At 43.3% G+C, this 15,655-nt stretch overlaps 1 protein-coding gene across 16 annotated transcripts in view; it reads left to right on the top strand.

Moving 5' to 3' along the window:
• BBX (BBX high mobility group box domain containing) overlaps positions 1 to 15,655 on the top strand; it is a 147,385-nt gene that overhangs the window by 62,708 nt on the left and 69,022 nt on the right. For 2 of the 16 annotated variants that reach the window (XM_075034145.1, XM_075034139.1), the window contains one exon: positions 3,929 to 4,024. The exons of the other annotated variants lie outside the window; for them this stretch is intronic. The gene's annotated coding sequence lies outside the window, so the exon portion shown is untranslated. The remainder of the gene's footprint in view (positions 1 to 3,928; positions 4,025 to 15,655) is intronic. 16 annotated transcript variants of the gene reach the window in all.

Here is a 15,655-nt window from a genome sequence, read left to right as displayed (position 1 = left end):
AGGATAGCTTTCCATTACTATAGTGGCGGCCAGCCTGCTGCAGTCACTTGTGAGTTTTTGCTGTGTCCCCCTTTGTATCATCAGAGATGCGTTAAGAGCTGGCCGTTATGTGTTGGGTACGTGGCCAGGCATGTGCTAGGACACACCGTGCACATTGTTGTCACGCGTGGAGACTTCTGTGTGGTCACACAGATGCCTGGTGGACACCTGCTGGGTGTGCTGTGAACACCAGTCTGGTGCTCTGCTGAGATGGACCTTGCAGCAGACCACTGGTCAAGGATATGTTTCAACAGAAAGTTTTGATAACTGAGTGTCTGCAGCTTCTGCTGGGAATACTCTTGTCCCAGTGGTGAAGTAAAGTAAGTAGACTCCACAAATCTCCTTTCATTGAATTTTCTCCGTTGAAATCTCCTGTCATTTGACTTTTATAAGCCAAAAGCGTGCCTAACCTGGCTTCTGCTGTAGGCTAAAGTGGGCATGTATGCTCAGCTGCTCAAATTATAGTAACTTAGTCCTATTTCTAAGATCATAAATCCATTTAACCTAAATCAAAGTAGTGAACTCTCTAAATGATTTGTCTTGTGAGGCTTCAGCTTTGTGGCTTCTTTCATCAGAAATCAGTCAGGTTTTTGTGACACACTGACAGTCACATATGTCATGGATTCCAGTATTTGGTACAGCTTTATTCCCCTGGCATCCTCTGAGCTCCATGGTGTTGAGGAACCAGCCTAAGCTAACTGCGAATAAATGACTCTTAGACTGAAAGAAGAATTGGAACCATCTGAATTGGTTTTCATTTGCTAACATGAGTTCCTGGGTAAATAAGGGCTTATTCTTGTATATGTAATGTAACTTCCATAGCCTAAACAAGTAGGAAATTTTAGAAGTCTGTTTGCTGTTTGAATTTCCTTAATGGCCTGTGAAAAATGATGTGACACAGGTAATCTGGAGAAAGCAAAATGTGAAATACCAGACACTCAGTGAGTGATGTAACTGGCTTCTGATTTGGTGTAGAGGTTGCATACAGTGCGTCTTGTCACTGAGCTCTAGCAGGCTGCAGCATAAATAGTCTTGAGATGCATCTTGCTAGGTATTAATGTCACAAAGCAATTCATAATTCAGAAGAATCTCTCTCTGAGGGTAAAAAATCCCCTTTCCCGGTTTTTCTAAATACGTGTGTACAGTAAAATAAACAAGTTTGATAGAGCCACAAAATCCAAAAGTTGTGCATGTTATACTGTATCTCAACTATTTCAATTTAGGCATTATTTCCACTATATGTATAATACAACAGAATAAAAAGTGTGATTTCTGGCAAATTATTTATTGTTTACTTTCTCCAGTGAGACCATTTTAAAACACTCTCTGCATTCCCATGTGCCTTTATTGTGCAAAGCAATAAAAACTGCATTAGAACTTTATCAGGTGGGAGTTAAAAAAACAGCAAAAGTCAGATTTTCTTCACTAAATAATCATTCAAGGCGATAACAATGCATACAAGATGCTCAGTTACATTGTCGAGTCTACAAATATGAAATTACAAATCTGAATGTATTTATCTTACTTACCCTGTCTTATCTATCTTACTTATCTTTGCCTTTGCTGGGGACTCTATATGGTGAAGAGATGCTCCAGAGTAACTCATAGAGTGCTTCAGGAGATGTCTTCAAGCATCATACAAGCTGTCAGTTTGTTTTCGCTCTTTCTGGATCTTTCTCCTTCAACAAGATTTGATTTCCATACCCTGGTATAGGTATTGTAAGTCATTGCCTGAATTGTAAAAGCTGTTTTTACATGCAACAGGGAAGGCATAATCTCAAATTGTCTGAGGATGAATAAGAAAACCCTTTGAATACAAGGGTGTCAGTAGTTCAGTAATGGTCTGTCTGTATTCCCATCTCTTGTGCATGCTGATTTAAATTCATTTTGAGTCTAAGCTTGGTGTAACCTTGTATATTTTTATGGGGTTTCTCTGATAACACAATAGAGACTTTAGGGCTTCCTTAGCAAAACAAGACGGGGCGGGAGGAGGGAAGAAACCTAGGATTTTTGTTTGTTTTGATCCCTTATCTCTTCGCCAGAGAGATGTCTTTGCAGGGTTGAGTTTTTTCTATGTGATGGTTTTTGCAGACACAGCCTGTTTATAATTTTGTGTGTGAGGCTACCGTTCTCTTTTAATGAATGTCAAGGAAAAAAATTAATTACTTAAATGCACAGTCTTTTTAATAAGAAGAGATGTTTTCTCAGGCATTACACTGCTTTCTAAAGATGTTTTTGCAGCTGAACAGAGTAAATTCAGGTCTACATTCTGTGTAAGACAAAGACCTAACATCATCTTGGGACTTCAGGAGACATCCTCTGGAGTTTTGCCTGGAATCGTCCCAAGTACTAGCAGATACTTAGTGTACTTGGTGTGCTGTTACTTGCATAGCAATAACTGGTGGCAGCTTTTATTACAAAAAATGATAATCTCCAAGGTGTGCTGTCTAATATTATCTGCTGTCCCATCCCCCCGCTCCACGCACACACACACAGTTTTATCAACCTTAGAGAAAACATCTAAGTAATAACAACTGGAAGGTATTGGTCTTCATGGCCTTTTTGTTTGCTTATTCGCTATGCAGCCCCTTCTCTTGTAATGATTTTAGGCTGTTTTGTAGTCAGTTTGCCACTAACACATCATGTTGCCCTGCGGTAGCTGCAGGCAGGGATGTGGGTGGCCAAAGGCACTTACCTGCCATGAGGTGATGTGATTAAAGGATTGCTGTGAGATGGTGACTACTGCATTGACTTGGATGTTTTCAAAGAAAGCTGTGTTCATAAGGACACAGCGGGAGTAAGGAAGACTTGGCAGTTGTTGTTTGGGTGCAATGTGGGGCGTTCATTATTTCTTTCCTACTTGGCACTGGATGGTCAGTGTCCTGTCCTCTGGGCTTCTACTCCCCTTTGTTCCAGGGGATGGCTGAATGTTCTGGGCAAGGCAAAGTTCGGGGGAGAGTTGATGGGCAAATAGTTTTTCTGCTGCAACAAGTGAGTTCACTGCAGGAAGCAGAGAAAGTGGAGGGTGACTGTTACTGTTCTGCTCTGTAGTTTAAAACTACCTGCTTTGGTTCCTGATGCAAATGGAAAAGGGAGTTTGATTTGGCTTTGGAGAAAAACTTAAGGCAGATTTACCACATTTGAGTAAACCAAAATTATGGCAAATAGGAGATATTCCACAGTCTGTGACTTCATTGTATCATTTGCAATTACTTTGAGATGATCAATTCTTTAATTGATCATTGACCATGCAGCAAATAGTTATTAAAAGGGCAAACCTTGATGTCATTGCTGTGCCACTGAACAGAGAAAACAGGAAATTCTCCTCTGCTCAAAGAGATCCAGTCCTTAACCCTAGAGGAAGGGGCTTCATCAGCAATTGTTCTTTTTACAGGAATAGTTTTGAATTGATAGTTTCATTTCTGTAAACTATGTTTTGACTTTTCTGCAGGCACAGCTGCAGTTTCTCCTTGGCCGGTGGCAGAGTAGCTAGATGTAAAACCTTGAGTTTATAACCTAATGTGTATACATAGTTAGATGTAGATACATCTTGTCTAAACGTGTATCTGTATTTCCATCTAGGAATATGTGCATAGGCATAATAATACATTTAATAAAGCTCATAAAAACTTTGGAGTCATTCATAAAAACTCAATTTTACATGTGTTAAACAATCAGCAAAGATCCCCAGTAGTGATCAAAAGAACTGGAAAAAACAGTATTTCCATCTTTGTTTCTCTGTGGTCATAAAGATATGAAGATAAGAACCATAATGCCTACCTGTATTCTTAACTATCCAATCTTGTTTGAGGTGTGGCTTACTTGTGAAGTGGCTTTTTTATGTTGGCTGGAGGTTTATTGTTTTGTTTTGGTTTTTTTTTTCTGCTAGGGAACTACAGAAACAGTTTTCGCCACCCAGCTGGAGCCAGAGTGTTGGAGTTTTTTTTCATGAAGCCACTTCTTCTTTGACTGTCAGTTAAGAAATGTGAGTTTTAAATAGGTGATAATGTAAACAAAATAAGAACCCAACGTTTAAATAATCTCTCTTACTAAGAGGACTTCTTCTTTCAGTTTTTATGGGCCTCTGGTGCTTTCTTGGTGGTTCTCCAGAAAACCCTGCCAAAAGGAGATAATAATGAAACAGTGCAAGCTGAGATCCTCTACTTGTGGCAACATCATTTCTGACTGCAGCTTTTCCAACTTACAATTTTACTCCATATTTTTGAGGTGTACAAGGCTTTATTAAAAAGGAATAGCTGACAACAACAAAACCCCAAATGAAGAGGCAGCTGTTATCCACACTTTTTATATTCATAATGAGCACAAAGAGCTGAATCCCAGGCCATGGGACTTGGCAGCAGAGGGAACCTGTGTTTTATGTGTTAGCGCTCTCTTTCCAGTCTTCAGTGTTAGGAGTGCCTACGTCAAATGTTTTCCTACAGTTTGTTTTCCTTTACTTTTTTCTTTAAATCGGCTTTCTGGGTGGTTGTGTTGTTACTGGAAGTTGCTGTTGCTACCATGGGTGGTCTTGAGACATCCTTCTTTTCAAGAAAATACTCAGTGTGTAAATTTGCCTTTGCATTTTGGGAACCTGTCTGTGCTGTCTACCTCTGTGGGTTTCTTCTTCAGTGGTAGGCCTGTGCAGTGGAAGTGTGAATTAAAAAATAATTGACTTTGGAAGTGGCATACTTTTTCCTCTGAGCTGACTTTGCCCTTGTACTGAGAATATTTACAATGATGAGAACTCATTTGCTCTTCCTAAGCTTTAGCCAAATGTTTGACTTGTCATAATTTAACTGTGATTTAAGGCAAAGTGAGGTATTTAATACCAGTGTCAGAAAGAGTTATCAAGAGCCAGTTTTCACAACTCCAGTTTTAGTCTTTACGACTGGGATGAATCATTTAATCTGACGCAATGAAAACAGAAAAGCAGGAAAGATGTTGAAGCACAGAGGTGTTAGTTCATCTTCCACCTTTTGCATTCCAGACAAAATCTTTTCAATCAGGAGGAGATTTTTAAGCTGTCTGCAGTGTAACTTCATGAAGATGTTGTAGTGTTTCCCAAAGAGCAGGAATTCAGGACTCTGTTACTGTTGACAGGGAAAATAAATGTCCTTAGAGTCCACTGAACTAAAGGAGTCCCCCTGCTGAGTTTGGATAGTAGCATAAAGAAGGTAGGATTGAGCAAATAACCAGGGACATCCACAGTTAAGTCCTCTTCTTTCCCTTCCCATAATATCGCAGTTTAAATCTGCAAAGGAACTCAGGTCATAGATAATGAATATAGCATAGGTAGTAGAATGTACTCTCTACAGGAGCACAAGGAACAGTAAGCTGCGTAACGAGTATTTTCTGGTCCACAGTAGCCTGCCATTATTGATACGTAAAGCATTCAGGAGAAACCCATCTGTTTCCCCAAGCTTTGAAAATGTTGGATACACATGGGAATAATTTTTTGAGAGTGATGAGAGCCTGAATAAGTTGTGGCTTGTTGGCTGGTATTTTAAGAGGTTTTTTTTAACTGAGATTTTTTTAAGATCTTGGTTTATTAAATGGTAAAAAGTGTCCAGTTTCATGAGTTGTATTCGATTGTGAATGGGCATCAGAAGATAAAGACAAAGGACCACTCAGTGTTTCAGAGACAGAGGTTTCTGAGTTACTGCTTAATGAATGGTATGTGTTTGCGTTCACATATGCATGAAATCCACCCATTCTGAGAGGGCTTTGTTAAGAGCCCAGCATTTAATAAGGAAGGATCCACAGCCAGGTTTGAGAGGTTTTTTGTGTTCCAAAGTGCCCCTCCACTTAAAGTCTTTTTAAAACTTACTGATGGACGTTTCAGTGCAAACCTCGACTACTCGTAGAAGGAACTGTCTCAGTTGATTTTTAAGTGTTTGATTTTTCAGTGGGCTGACTTCAGTCTCTTCCAATGAGATCCTTTGTGTCACCACTTAAGGCTTGTGAAAGACCCATGTATCACAAATAGCTGCCAAATTAATGCATCCCATAGCAATTCTATAGTATTTAAAAGACCTTCCACCTGTTTCCTCCCAAACTCCAAACCGTGGCAAACAGAGCAAGTTATTTTTGAAACTTGAATTGGAAAGTCCTGTCCAAGCTTATTGAAGTTCTTGGGCATCTTCACAGTTTCCAATAAGCTTTTGTTCAGCAAATCACGTGGGGTTGTCTGTCCAGTTGCTTAGCAGCTCATCAGGGAGGGACCTAGACTTTCAGGGAAGACTTGTTTGTGTTTAGGCCTTTGAGCATAGAGCAACAGACTCCTGAACTGGCCTGTCCACAACAGATCTTGAGGATGTTAAACATCTGGATTTTAGAATTTGTTCATTAGGTGCCAGGTGCTCTTACCTTATTCTTAAATTACACACATTACTTGACCAGGAAGCTCACTTGCCCTCTTGTTTGCTCCTCAGAATCAAGGTAACTTCATGCTCTTCCCCCTACTGAAAAACAAACTTTAAAAAAAAATCAAAACATGAAGGAAAGCTTGGACTAAATTGAACTCACATTTCCAAACACAATGAAAATACCATGCTATGTTTATATCTTACGGATTTTTTATTTTTTTTTTGAGTGGGGGAGAGGTGTTTGCAAACTTGAATTTGTAGTGCTGGGTAGCTTTCTGAAAAAATACAGGAAGCGATGAGCCAAACAAGCTGTGCTACCTGTTCTCCAGCTACTGGTATTTCCAGCTCTTCGGCATTTAGAATTGCTGGCAAGTATGGTAACATGGCTGTAATCTCAGGTTACTGCAGGTCAAATGAAGCAGTGTCATCATTCTGATGGATCATGCAAGAGGAAGAAATCAGACCCTGAGGTGTTTAATTGTGCTCTAAGGCACAAAGAAACATCTGGGAGACAGCAGGCTGGCTGACCTCAGCTCAGTCCCTGGGAGGATTGTGGTCACTGGTCCTCATGGAAGCCATTTCCAGGCACATGAAGGACAAGAAAGTCACTGGGAACAGCCAAGCATGGATTTACCATGGGCACATTGTGCCTGATCAGTGTGATGAAGTGATGGAGACAAGGTGCTGGTGGGCAATGGGAGAGGAGAGAGCCTTGCTTACTTGGATGGTACCAAGGTTTTTGACACTTCTATTAGCATCCCTGGAGCCAAATTGGCTACAGACTGGAAGAATGGTTGGATAGATTACCCAGTGAGTGAAAAATTGGCTGAACCAGTGATTCAGCATTGAACTGGCAGAGAGTTACTGGTAGTATTCCTTGGGGGCTGATATCGGTGCCAGTGTTGTTTAATATTTTCATTAATGATACAAATGATGGGATGGAGTGCACCCTCAGCAAGTCACAGGTGACACCAAATTGATGGAAATAATAGATATGCAAGAGGGCAGAGCTGCCATTCAGAGGGACTTCAGAAAGTTGGAGTAGGCTAACAGAAACCCCATGAAGTTCAAGAAAAAGAAAGGCAGAACACAGCTTTGCAGAGAAGACCTGGGGATCCTAGCGGGCAGTAAATTGAATGGGATTTGGCAGCATGACCTTGTAGCCACAGAAGCAAACTGAAGGCTGGACTGTGTGAGCAAGAACGTAGCCAGCAGGTTGAGAGAAGGGGTTTCCCTGCTCTGCTCTGCACTTCTGAGGCTGTGGACTCCCATACAAGAGTGACCAAAGAACTGGAGGAAGCACAGTAGAGGAACACCGAGGTGGTTGGGCCTGGAGGACATGACACAGCAGGAAAGTCTGCGAGAGCTAGTTGTGTTTCGGCTGAGAAGAGAAGGCTGAGGGAGGCTCCAACTGACTCCAGCTGTCTAGGACAGTTATGAAGAAGATGGAGCTAGACTCTTCTTAGGGGTGCACGGTGAAAGGACAGGCAAGAGGCAGGATTCACAAGTCGCAGCAGAGGAAGTTCTGGTTGAGCATAAGGAAAAATATCCTCCATTGTGAGGGTGGTGGAGCAGGTGCCAGAAGAGGTGGTGGATTCTCCATCTCTGGGCGGGCTCCTGAGCAGCATGATCCAGCTTTGAAGCTAGGCCTGCTTTGAGCAGGACTAAAGACCTCCAGGTGCTAGGAATGTAGTCTTTAGTATTTCCCTTTTCTTGAAGTAATGGTTCGTTACAGCATGAAAATTAATAATTATATTGTCTAGTTTTAAGGGGAACGATGGAAAAAATATTTGCCCTAAATCCTTCACATGCAGCTCATGTCAAATTCCTAGCCTTAGATCTTTTGAAGTGGACATTGCTGAATCATGTGATTGTCTTTCCATGAATTAAAAATAAGCCAAGTCTCTTTCTCCTTAAAAGAGACCGTTATGTTCAGCAGAACTCGAGGTGGTGATGCATTTTTGCAACATTAGTGAGCATGCATATGGTTTAAGAATGGGAGCATTGTCTACAGCCCTGCTTACTTTTGATGGTTTAGTTTGAAGCTTATTTGAGAGAGAGATTTTTAGGGAAAAACTCTGAAAACCATGTCTTATGGCATAAAGCTACCTCCCTGGCAAAGAACAGATTTCGTTGGTAGCTTGCTTTCTTCCAGGAGTTTGAAGTCATTCATGCCCAACATCCATTGAGCTTCAGGAGAATGTGGCTATAATGCTACAGTGAAATGCCAACCATTAAATATGGGTGCATTCATTTATACACTTCTGATCTTTGTGAATATTTTACCATTATACAGGATTTTCTAATTCATACTGGTATTCATGCAGCTCTCAATTAAAGCAATTTTTTAAATTACTGTATGAAAGCGTAAAAATATTCCTTTTTTTTTCTTCTTAATTTGCTTAAGGTGTGTGGGTTTGACCTTTAGACTTTCCATCAAATGAAGTAGTTTAAGACTGCGTGCAGAATTTTAGCTTACATTTCACCTGCAAAAAAGCAGTAGACTTAGGCTTGGTGTTGGATGACATCGTGGGGGATGTCCTTTGCTAATAATTTTTATTTAATGGGTTAATTGAATAGTGAAGTGCAACAATTTAGGCAGTGAGATACGGAACTATGGGACTTAATTTTCTCATACATTCAATTGAGGCCCTAATTACTTACGGACTTCAACATGTCAGAATTTTCTCAAGAGAAGAAGTCATTAAGTTGTACTGAAAAAGCTCTAAATAATGAGCTGACATTTATGCTTTGTTTTGTTTCTATGAATGAGATGGATAAGATTTCCCCTCACCTTTTTCTTTTAATTCTATAGTCCTGAAATCAGCTGTCCTCTGGCCCAACTTCAGTCCATCAGAATGCTTAAACTTAGGCTTAATTTAAGCATCTACTTTCCATTGCAGAACTGAGAGTCACATAATAAAGTAACAGTAAGTGATAGAAATAATGAACTTTTTTTTAATTTAAAAAGTGGGAAAGTTATTTTTAAATACCAAATTGAAATGAAAATAACCACTAGATGGCACTTGAAAATTGTATATTGAGATAGTACATCTGCTTTCAAAATCATTACAAATTTTGATAGACCCAAAAGGATTTTATGTGGATCTGCATAGTTCTGAGAGATGGTGGTGTTTCTAAAAACAGACTTAAAGTTCTTTTAGCTGTATCTCCTTTTTCTGTGATCAAATTAAACAACTGCACTAAGGAATCTAGTCTGCATTAAAAGCTCGGTGCTGATGCTTAAAATGCTGCCTTTAGAAAGAAGAGAAATACATGTATAACTGATAAATCTGTGCAAATTTGTTTGTTTTCCACTTTTCTTTTAATTTATATCCAGCTTTTTAAACAAAATTATGCACTGCCCTGGCATTCTGTTTACCTTCTTGGGTTTTGCCTAATTTGAGATACAACATATTTTGACAAAGTATTGCTGCTTTAATATTCCTTTTAATACTATTTTAGGTCAATAGCTTGGAAATTAACCCAGAGTCCGGTAGGGGAGGGTTCAGACAGGGAACAGACTCCCAGGGGTTCACTGTTCACTAATGTTTTGCTTTACCCACTTTATCTCTTGGTAGGGGGAGAGGATGGAAGGAGATTGTGACAATTCGATTCTGCAGAAAATATGATAGTAGCTAGGAATTTATTATCAAGTCAATCTTGTGGTATTTATGTCAGTCATCATTGTACAAGCCTGTTTTATTTGAAATTTTCATGCAGCCTCTTTATTGTTGTTTCTGAGATGCATGAGAGTTACGTTACCATGATTTACGAGCTAATAATACTGAGGATGAGCAAAGCTGAGTAAATACTGTCTGTAGCCATTAATTTGATTCTTCTTCTGTAGGAGCACTGGGTAGTAGCTGTTTCGAGGGGTTGTTTGGACAACTGTCTTAGCCTATTGTACTTGAAAAGAGCGAAAGTAGACACACTGTAATACTGGGTTGTACAAGGATATTTTATGGCCTATTAAATATGTATTAAGGGTCTAATTCTTTCATTTGCTTATACAGCTGTATATGGTTCCCCTGACACTGGTAGTAATTATGACTGAATTTTATTATGAAAGCTTCGTTACGCACATGGTAAACCTTAGAATGGATTACAGTAGCGGTGGACACAGCCGCATTGTCCCAGTTTTGCAGAAGACACTAGGACACAATCAACAAGAGGTGAAAAGGAGAGTCGAACAATTTTCCCATTCAGCCACGCTCACCCTGCGATGTCTGCTGCAGTAACGTCTCCTCTTTTGTGCTGCTTCGCGCTGCGCAAAAGCACTTGGCTGCATTTCTGCCGTGGCTGGACCCTACAGCAATTTGTATGCCTACTAACCAAAGATAAAAATGAAGCTTTTGGAGTGGCAAGTCAAAAAGATTGACTCCCCCCAGCCCCCATTCAGAGGGTGTCATCCTCTGAAGGCTGTGAGCAGAACTCCAGGCCATGCCTCATGTTCACATAAAATTTAAATCTGAGTTCTTAGCCCATAGGCCCTTCAGTGAGAAAGCTGTTGCTGAACTGCAGATGCCCTCCTGGGAATGAGCTGATGGGAGTACCCATGCACTGAAATGCATTATTTCCTGTGGCCATCTTACCTGTCTGTGATCTCACTGGCTCTAAAGCTCTTTACACCGAGATTAACCGTTTAGTGACTTGCAACAGCTAGAGGGAACCCCTGGTGATCCAGTTAACAAATCACAAAGATTTTCATTTTAGGATTCTATTAAAATAACAGCAAAACACAGGAGTGATGGCTGTCTTTCTAGAAAAGCTGGTCTTCATGCAGGCACAGGTAGTCCCGATAACACAGGAGCACAAAGAAAATTTTTTGGGGTGTGTATGTGAATGCTCTCTCAGTTCTGGACCCTTGTTTTCATTGCTGTTGGGCAGCTGTTCCCTCTGTCAAAATTTCTCTCCGGCTTTAACTTGCTGAAAGTCAGTGTTTTTCGGATTGTGCTGTTGCTGTGGTCTGTGATGCTCTGCCGACAAGCACCAGTCTCCTGTCTGAGAGGTGGCTGCATTTCACAATCTACTCTGTGTTCCTGGCGGAAAAGTGCGCTATCGATAAATTGCTCTGGCATCAGCAGAGGGCTTTTGTAGCGCGTGTTGTCATTATCCCCCATCTTCGTGGGAGGAAGCATCGCGAAGTAGGTTGGGCTCTGCCTCCTCTGTGTTTTGAATTTCAGGCATTTACGCTGCTCACCTTCCTGGGTTTGTTGGCGCTCTCTCCTGTTGTGGCAGCAGATGTAGGAGCAAAAAGAAATGCTGCTTTGGAGCAAAAGGATGCCGAAGCTTTCTGGCTGGGTGGGTTACATCTCCTTCACCCAGGAGCAGGGCCGGTTTTAGGAGCGCAGGTGTCCCAATGTATGGCCTCACCTACATACGCAGGAGGCTGGACGCTGCTCCCCAGTGCCTGGCTCCTTTGCGCTGCGCAGAGGATGCAGTGAGGGAGACCCTGGCTTGCTCTCCCAGAGCTCCAGGCAAAGCAAGCCGCTAGGCTAATCCAGGTGGATTTTCCCAGGGGATGCACGTGACTGTGGGCAGGCGTGCTCGCTGTGGCCATCGGGTTGGCATGTGGGATGGTTTGTGCTTGGTGTCCGGAAAGGCGGCTCTCACTCTAACAAATGCTTGTCTTCTGCGCTTTATGACCCAGAACTTTTGGCTAGCAGAGTGTGTCGCTGGAGTCCCGTTAACATTTTGGTGAAGTAAGTGTAGCTGTGGCCTGTGACTCGCTGGGTTTCTTGTTTTGTTGTTTCTGCCTCCGCAGCTGCTGAGGGCTGAAATTAATCCTGCAATAGCAAATGTCCTACTGTAACTTAAGTTCAAGGCAAAAAAAGGCCTGTTTTGGTTTAAGACCCGAGTCTTCAGACAACTGCTTTTTTTCAGATGACTCTGGAAGAAAGCCACACAATCTGGAAAAAAAAAGAAGTTAATACGAAAGGGTTATGGCTGGCTACTTCAAACTGTTTAAATTGCATCCTTCTGTGGAGGCTCCTGTTTGGATCATTAATGCGTTTGAATAAAGATGTTAGTGATTTACACCCCCAAACCTATTTCAGCAAGGCGAACTCTTCCGTCGAAGGCGCACGCTCTGCGGCCCAGGGGAGGCGAGCAGCCTTCCCCGCAACTGCCCCGGCGAGCTGCTTCGCGGGGACTAATTGCCCGCCAGTTGTTTGGGTGGGTTGGCTGGTGTTTTATTTCCATGGTGCGTGCTGCTTCTTGGTGGGGGTTATTTTGGGGGGGGGGAGTATTTTGGGGGGGGGTATTTTTTGGGAGGGGGGTGTGTTGGAGGGTTTTTTTACTTGGAAAAGGGCGAGGCTCAGGTGGGAGCCTCCCTTGCCCCCCCCCGTCGTCGTCCCGTGTCCCCCCCCCCGCCGCCGGGCGGTCGGTTTGGAACCCCCGTGTTCCGAACGCGGCCCGTTCGGAAGTAAACAAGTAAACACGACCCGGGGCGCTTCACCTGCCGCCCGGGCGCCGCTGCGGCTCCGCGTCCTCCCGCTCCGAGGAAGCCTCCGGCACCCCCGGGGGTGTCCCCTGGGCCCGCGAAGGGCCCCCCCCTCCCCGCCCGAGGGCGTCGCTCAGCCGGGCAGCCGAATGCCACCGCGCCTTCCCCTTCTCCCCCGCAGCAGGTACTTAGTGCCGCTTCCCTCTTCCCAAAACACCCCGGGGTGGGGTGGGGGGGGGTGGCTCTGGGGACTGGGCACGTCGGTGCGGGAGCCCCGAAACGGGCGACGCGCCCGGCCCCTCGCCCGCGGGTTTGGTGCGGTGGGAGCGGTGCCTGGACGGCCGGTGGGACCCGGCAGCAGCAGCAGCACCAGCTGCTGGGCACCCACCCACCGCAGCCCCTCGCCGTGGCTGCCCCGCAGCCCTTGCCCGCACCTCCCCGGCTGCCCGGCCACGGCACCGCCGCCGGGTCCAGCAGCCCGGGCGGTCCTTGTCAGCCCCGCTCCATCCAGCGCGGGTACCGGTGCCAGGACGCGGTTACCGGCTCTTCTGTCACCGCCCCGGCCGGGGCGCTGTTGACACTGGGGAGCAGCAGCAGCAGCAGCATTTCCGATGCTGCCTCCTCCTCCTCCTCCTCCTCCTTTTCCCTGAGCCACCCTCCGCGGCATGCCAGCCCCTCCTGGGCCTGAGCTGCTGTGCCGTTGGGGCAGGCGTGTTCCCCGTACCCCTTCCTCCTGCGGGTTTTAATGCCCGCCTGCTGAGGAGGCGTTGGGTTTGTGGATGTGCCTTGGTTTCGAGCGGCACCGGTGTTCTGGTTTGACGTGGAAGCGGCGTGCTTCTGCCAAAACGGAGCAAACTGTGGGGTCGGTGGCTTGCCGTTTCATCCACGAGAGTTTCATTAAAAGCTTGGTCCAAAATAGAGCCCAACCTCTACGGTTGTGCCCGGCCTCAGCAAGTCTGTTTGAAAAGTGTGGGTCACTTCGTTATTTAAAAATTAATAATTACCGTTTGAAGCTCTGACTTTTTTCAGAGATTAGGTTTATGTAGGGCGAAGCATAGTAGAAAATAAAAGCTTGACCATCTTCTAAACTATTTCTCACTTTATAAAAATTACTTGTGTAGGTCCGGGAGCCGATTCCCACAAGCCTTCCTGCTGGTACCTTCCAGCACTGATAAACTGAAGATAAATGTACTGATTTGGTTTTACCTAATAAGGTGCTGTTACATGGCACTCAGACTGGGGAACAAACATCCAAATGGAGGGAAAAAAACGCCCAAGCAACAACATAATGAAGACGTTACAGAACTGGGAGGGCGGTCATTTTTACAAAGATTGTCCAAACTCCTATCCGACCATCATATTTGCATTCAGTATATTTTGAGTACATTTGTAAAATACTTTTTTAGTTATGTATTTGAAATATCATGCGCCACTTAGTTTTCATAATTAGATTAATTTTTTTTTACATTTAGCGTATGGGCTAGGGGTGATGACACTCGATGACGTGGACGGTTTGTTCAGCAGTGCCATTGCCCTGCATGCCACAGCCCTGGGGGTCCGGGGGCGCTGGGTGACCCCCCCTGGCAGACAGACACTTCCCTTCTGCTGCTCCTGTACCACTGCCTGCGAGGGAACGCTCTCCAGGGCTTGGCCTCCGTTTTCCTTCCCGTCAGCAGAGGCCACCCACTTGTGCTCTGCATTATGGATGTGGAAAACAGATTATTTGCTGATGTCTTTTATGTATTCAAAGCCTGTTGTTTTGTCTGTCAAGCTAAATGATGCTAGTTTTCACAGAGCTTTTCCTTTGTTTTTCTTTGCCCTTTTTCTTAATTCTTTTTTCTTTTCTAGGCACTTTTTTCGCTCTTTTTTTCTCCTCCCCGTCTTTTTACTGTTTGCTCCCTTTTCTTTTTTTTTTTTTTTAAATTTTTTTGAGTGTATTTTCTAGACTAGAAGTACCAAGTTGTAGTTTAACGAGTAGTTTGCCCTTCTGACAACAAGCACTTGCTGGCAGCCTAACCATGATACACTCTAAACTTTGGTTTTCCAGTACTGTAGCTAATGTAGCACTCCCAAGTTTGGGTTACATACTAAATTTCAGGCTGAGTGTTGGTTGAAATACTCACTTGGCAGACTAAGGTGCAGTCAGCTGTGTTTGTTCTCTGACAGGGACATTAAGGAAAACCCAGTAGTTGAGATCTATGCGAAGTTTTGTCTTTTTAATTTCTAATCAGTTTACTCTTGCACTGTAATGATAGGATCCAGTTCCTAAGTGTGTCTTTTGAGGGCAATTTTATAGCAGGCAGGGTTTGCCTGTCTTTAACTTATTTTAATAAGGACATTCCTAAAGGCTGAAGAACTCCCTACAAAGTAAAATATTATTTTATTATATTTCTTCATGTTGTCTTCTATAAATGAAGAAGAAAAAAAGAGAACTAGAAAAACAAACAAGAAATCGTTACTTAAAATCAGCCATCATTAAAAGACTTGGCAGTAGATTACATATCTCCTCATGACTTTCAAGCTTCATTTCTTGTATTATGCTTAAGTCTCATGGAAAGATTCATGTTCATGTAGTATCTTTTAAAACACAGTTGCCTGAAGTGGTGACACAAGCATATCTGGACAGAGTATTCCTTGCACAGAATAGGCAAGTTTTTTCTGTGAATTGAATACGTGAGATTTTCTTGTTCGGTGTGAGGTTTTCTTGTGCCATCCTGCGCACTTGCTGTCTGTGTGGTTTCCATTTTAAAAGCAGATTTGGAGAGAGCTAGCACGTGAAATACCCTTAAAACCATTCTTACTGATA

The sequence above is a fragment of the Buteo buteo genome, chromosome 8 (assembly GCF_964188355.1).
Source record: "Buteo buteo chromosome 8, bButBut1.hap1.1, whole genome shotgun sequence".
NCBI lineage: Eukaryota > Metazoa > Chordata > Aves > Accipitriformes > Accipitridae > Buteo > Buteo buteo.
This window is presented reverse-complemented; position numbering and strand designations above follow the sequence as displayed.